The sequence below is a fragment of the Lolium rigidum genome, chromosome 4 (genome assembly GCF_022539505.1).
Source record: "Lolium rigidum isolate FL_2022 chromosome 4, APGP_CSIRO_Lrig_0.1, whole genome shotgun sequence".
NCBI classification, from domain to species: domain Eukaryota; kingdom Viridiplantae; phylum Streptophyta; class Magnoliopsida; order Poales; family Poaceae; genus Lolium; species Lolium rigidum.
In genome coordinates, this window is record NC_061511.1 from 123,851,620 (window position 1) to 123,857,864 (window position 6,245).

Genomic DNA, 6,245 nt, shown 5'->3' on the forward strand with positions numbered 1-6,245 from the left:
GCAGAAGGAATCCTTCGACTGCTGGAATTGCCCACTTCCAGATCGATGGGTTCAAGCGCGTCATCATCACTCGACCTTTCGGCTGGCCTGACAGGCTCGACGAGTTTACCCGCACCCTCGACTCCCCGTTCCATGTCTTCCATGTCGGTAGGATCCGACGATCCCACATCTTCGGAGTTAACTTCGTACTACTGCTTGAACTGCGACACCAGGCACGGGCTGGGATCAAGCGACACGCCGTTCATCTGAGTATTCATCGGGAGAGGACAATATCGACAGCATCGTCCAAGGAATCACCCGAAGAACGGCGCACCATCAGGTCTGTGTTGCCAATAACACAGGAAACACAAGGCACAGAGGAAACGGAGACCATACTCCTCGTTCTAGTAGGCGGGCGAGTTTCGACAACAGCGCCAGCAACCACGACAGCGACTACACCATCGCAGATGAGGAATGGGCAGCCGCCAGGGCAGCAGTACTCAACAACACACCGCTCCCCGCAGGAACCTCAGTCGGAACCCTTAATGCTTATCGCTCTATACTAGAGAAAAATCGGGAGCACTTGTCAAAGGAACAAGCCTCTCTCGAGAGACGCCTATCTGCGGCAGATCGATCCAGTGAGCGGCGAAGAGGCTCGCAGGCGAGCGCCTCTCGGAATACTCAAGGGGCGGGTAAGCACAGGTCGAGGCTGTCCAGGCTCTCAGAAGATGATGCCAGAGAAATCACGTCAAACCTGACCAAGTCCTTTATGACTACGGACACCGCAGGCATGCCACGACCGAAAACCGTCGCAGAGCAACCGCCAACCTTGCTGCATACCTCATTAACCAACGCCTCGAAGGGTCCATGGCCCAAGCTCATCGAGGCGCCCTGGAAAGTCTCGCGATACTGGGAAATAATCTAGTTCCACAAAAGGAAAAGACCACGCTGCAGGGCAGCGGCTCGAAGTATCATGCGAGAGACGCTCGGGATGAAATCACCCAGAGCAGGATCAACAAAGCAAGGCGACGACGCGCCACTAGGAACGAGAACGACAATGATTCTTCGGATGAGGATCAGGAGTACGACGGCGAGCTCAGGGGAGCCGACTGTTTAAGTCACAGAATCCGCGAGGCAATGCCGCCCAGGAAGTTCAAGCCTACGCCTACCGACGCTGCCAAATACGATGGGCAGCAAGAGCCAAGATCTTGGATAGATGACTACCTGCAGACCGTAATACTACATAAGGGGAACCAAATAGCAGCAATGCAAGTGCTTACAGCTCTATCTCAAAGATTCAGCGCGAGCCTGGCTAAGGGGGCTGCCGAAGGGTTCCATCAAATCATGGGACGATCTAGTAGACGCCTTCATTGCCAATTTCCAAGCAACATACAAGAGACCTGTCGGGATTGAAGAGCTACGGAACTGCCAGCAGAAGCAGAAGGAGTCGATGCGCTCATACATCGGGAGATTCACCAAACTCCTAAACGCTGCCGAAGATGTGTCTGTCGACAGAGCAATTGACGCTTGTCGAGGGTACTCCTCGCCAATGCCCTCCGATAGGGGCTTAGGGTTGACGGAATCCTGTAAGCTGACACGAGACATCGGTTCACAGACAAGCGGGGAGAGCGATTTACCCAGGTTCGGGGCCCTCGATGAGGTAAAACCCTTACGTCCTGCCTGTCTGTTCTTGATTATGATGATAATGGGTTACAATGGGGTGCCGAATAGTTCGGCAGAGATCTCGTCGAGATGGCTATTGCTAAGATGCCCTAGCTCTAAGCTTTCTCTGGCTAAGATGGCTAAGATTGATTGTGTTCCTCGGCAGCCCCTCTCCTGGCCTTTATATAGGAGGCTAGGTCTCAAGAGGTCTTACCGAGTACGACTAGGTTTACAGTAGTTTTAGATCCGATCTTTCCTTGTTCGATCGTTTCCTTGTCTTGCCCGTCAAGGAACCTTCTGGTGCGCCGTCCTGGTGGCCCATCTCGCCTTCGAGTGTCTTCATGGGCCTCCAATTAGTCAATACAGGATAGGGTAATGTGGGTTACCCGAAGGGTAGTGCCCACGTAGTAGCCCCCGAGTGTCTAGCCGAAGATAGTTCGGGTAGAGACTAAAGCATGTCTTCTCCTGATGTTCTTCTCCTTCATTGTCCTTGTTCATCTTGAATCTGCTCTGTCTTCGTTTTATCGGGTGCGCGTCAGCGCTCCCGATGGGAGTAGCCCCCGAGTCTAGGTACGGATGCTTGCAGTCCGTGCGTAGACTCAAGTTGTACCACTCGAGTATTCTACTCTGCCGATGTTTTCCACATGTCTTCATAGGTCATCCGATATATTTTTGTTTATGCAAAGGATAATGAGTAACGTGCCCAACTGTTGTTTGGTTAACTGCCGATGGCAAAACAACGTTACCCTACACAGAATCAAGTCCCCGGGCATGATCCTGGAGTGCAAAAAACTTCTATCGGGTGCACGCCGCGCTCTATCGGGTGCACGCCGCGTTCCCGATGGGAGTAGCCCCCGAGTCTAGGTGCAAGCGCTTGTAACTGAGTGCAAACTCAAACCTTCTTCCTTCGACTGTTCATCCTGTCGAGTCTTCATTTTATCGGGTGCGCGTCAGCGCTCCCGATGGGAGTAGCCCCCGAGTCTAGGTGCGGATGTCTGCAGCCGGGCGTAGACTCAAGTCCTTCATCCGACAACTTTTCATATTTCCTTCGAATGCTTCCAAATCATGACGTCATTGATGACGTATAACTGCTGCGGGCTGATTTGACGGGTCCATCATGACAAGCTAGCCCTAGCCCTCGTTCATTCAACGGTTTAGGGTTTGACCGTGTAACGATCGAGGTGGCTCCTCGATTTTCGCACAATCGTGGGCGTAGTGGGCCGTCAGTTCTCTCCCTTCCTTAAGCGCCACGTGCTTGCTCTAACTTCTTCTTAAAATCTCCAAAGGGCAAAAAATTCGCAATCTTCCCCACGGTTCCCGCAGCATCTCCTCATTCTTCCCCCTCTTCCTCCTTTCGCCATTGCTGCGCCGCCGCCACGCTTTCAATCTTCCTTAGATCTCGCGATGGTGAAGAAGAAGAATACCGCCGCCGCTGCTAGCTCCACCAGCGGAGGTGCCGCTGCCAAGTCCTCTCCTCCTCCGAAGGGGAGCGCTCCGAGTGCCCCTCCCCCAGCCCCGGTGCCGCTAGCGCCGTCGGGATCGATGGCCAAACCTGGGGACTGGGTAGCTTCAACCGTCACCAAGCGTGACGAAAAGAGGTCCCGATGCTTAGGATTGATATCCTCCAACGCGGGAGATGTAATCCTTCCAGGTGCGATCTCTCGGCCTGATCCTCCTGCTGGATTTTCCGTGATGTTCTTATCTTTTCTTCATCGAGGCCTTTCGCTCCCCACTCATGGATTCCTCCTCCATCTCTTGCGGACGTATGAAATCCAATTATGGCAACTTACCCCCAACTCGATCCTCCATGTTGCTGTGTTCATCACCCTTTGCGAGGCGTTTTTGGGTATTGAACCTCATTTCGGGCTATGGAAGAAGATCTTCTATGTGAAAAGATACAGCAGTAGTAATGGGTACTTTATCACCGGAGGAGTAGGTTTTGTTGCTCGCTCAGAAGTTAATTACTTTAATTTTCCAATGAGAGAATCCGTGCAAGGATGGAGGTTGAAGTGGTTTTATGTTAAAGATTCCTCGTCACCCGAATGTCGACTTCCCTGCTATGCCGATGTTACTGAGGCCAAGCCCAAGGACTCTTGGAAGAACATCCTCTCTACCGACGAAAGAGCCTCAGCCGAAGAATTGTTTGCCAAATTCCTTCGAATCAAAGAGGCCGACGGCCAAACTATGATTGGTACGGAGGTGGCAGCAGTTTTCCCGAAGCGCCGAATCCAGCCGGCCATGGCCGGAGTTCACCCGATGTGGTTATACTCAGGTCCAAAGGATGAGACCAGGATTAATGCTGCCGATCTGTCGAAAAAGAGTTGCTTGATGAAGTTCGTCGTCTTACTTCCTTCAACCAGGAAGATTCGATTCCGCTCGATCTCTTCTTATGCTCCCCTTGACGTTGATCATCCACCATCGGGGTATTTTCCTTTCTTCACATCTCTATTATAGCTCCTTGCTTTAGCCAACATGATTACCTTTGTTCTTACTTATCATTTTTCTTTGCCGTATCCCTATGGCTTCCGAAAATACACGTGATTCACCGGATGATACTTCTGAGGGGAGAGGCTCCTCAATCCCCGTAGATTTTCACACCACCGATCAAACAGGTTTAGAGGATGAACATAATGGTCCGATGAATCTTGAAGTTGCCGATGCTGATCTTCCCTCCTCAGCCGATAACGCTTGTATCGCGGACGGATCGATGCGTTACGTCGACACCGATCGTGATACTTTTGTTGATGCAGCTGCGGATGGGGCCAGAGCTTTTCCTGCGAAGAGATCAACCGGCGGCTTTGCCGACGAAGATGATCTCTTCGACATGTAAGTAGTTCCCTTTTGAAAGTTATACTGTGCCTTCCTTTTTTTTTTACTCCTATCACAATCGACTGTTTACTTTTTGCAGTGATGAGGGCTTTATCGAGCCTCCCCCTAAAAAGGCCAAGTCTGATGCCGCTTCGCCGGTCGTGGCGGCTTCCGAAGCTTCAGCTCCTAAGGCTGCCCCCATGCCTCAAGCTTCGACTGCGTCTTCCCTTTCTAAAGGGAAGGATATTTCTCCAACTGCTGCTACTGCGGCTCCTTTTTCTGTAAGTCCTCTTCTGATCTTAATACAGATTTCTTGGAGCGTGCCTTTGTTTAATTGCTTTTCTTTTCTTCCTTAAGGACCTGCGTGGCGTTATCTCTTCTCTGGAGGTTTTCGCCTCCCGATTCACTTCTCTAGAGGCTGACAAAGTTCGGCTGCAAGAGGAAGTCGAACCTTCCTCCTCAAAACTGGATGGCGCAGTCAAGATAGCTGCCGTAGCTCGCCAAGAGATTGATTCTCTGAAGGAGGAACTGGCCAAACTGAAAAGGAAGCTGAAGGAGGAGGAAGCAACCAGGCTGGTAGCTGAGGCCCGAGCAGCCGAAAAGGATGAAGTCCTTCGTCAATCTTCTCTGGCCTTGCTTGGTAATCTCTAACATACTTTCGTCGAGTGACGCTTTTATGAATTTACTTTTTGTCAATGACTGAACTTTTCCCTTTCTTTCTATTGCAGAGGCAGCAAACATTCCTATCGATGCCCTGGAAAGAGTTCCAAATAACTCCCCAGCGAACGCTGTGTCAACGATTCTCGCTTCTCACCAGCTTACACAAGAGCTTCTTGTGAAGGGGAAGGGTGCTCTGGCGCGGATGCACTCGATGATCTTCCCCAAGATTAAGCAGGAGAAGACCCCGGGACAGCTAATCGATACCTTCGCGGTTGACACCAAAGAGGTCATCGAGGTATTCAAGCGTACATCGCGTACTTTTGGTGCTCTCCTTGCCTTCCAGCTTATGATGGGTTACGGCTTTAAGGGTGACATCGAGGAAATGACTAAGGGGCTTTCAAAAGGGCAAGACGGGCAACCTGTCGATTTGAGCACCTTTAAGGCGTCTGCTCTTACTTGTGCCCGTCAGCTCCTTGAACTGGTTGCATCAAGGAAATCGTCGACTGGTCCTAGTTCATCGACTCAGACTCAGCTTCCTTGATTCTTGTAAAAAACTTGTGCCTTGAGCTGATGCAAAACATTGCTCTGCCGCAGAAACTCATGCTTTGTAATAAACTCCGTGCTAGCATTGTTGCTAGCACACTTTGCTATTCTCCCGATGGGAGTTATTTTGGACGTTCGGCTGTACCATATCCATCACTTCTTTATAACCAGTACTTTCTGCAGGTCTTCCCAGTACCCTCGTTTGTAGACGATTCGTCGGGTGCGCTTCTGTTATCACCAAGATTTGACCGAGTCAGAGGTGGGCCGCAGTCAAGATGGGCTTGAGGAAATATACGTGGAGAATTCTTTGAATCGGCCTGTTATACCAAGTTGGGCTTAATTGCCCGTGTATCTGTAACATATTAGATCTATTTTGGTTTAGAGATAGAACCTTAGTCGTGCACGGTTTAGTGCACGCCCACATTAGAAAGTCCCCTGGACTATAAATATGTATCTAGGGTTTATGGAATAAACAACAACTCACGTTCAACCCCAAAAACAAACCAATCTCGGCGCATCGCCAACTCCTTCGTCTCGAGGGTTTCTATCGGAGTAAGCGACATGCTGCCTAGATCGCATCTTGCGATCTAGGC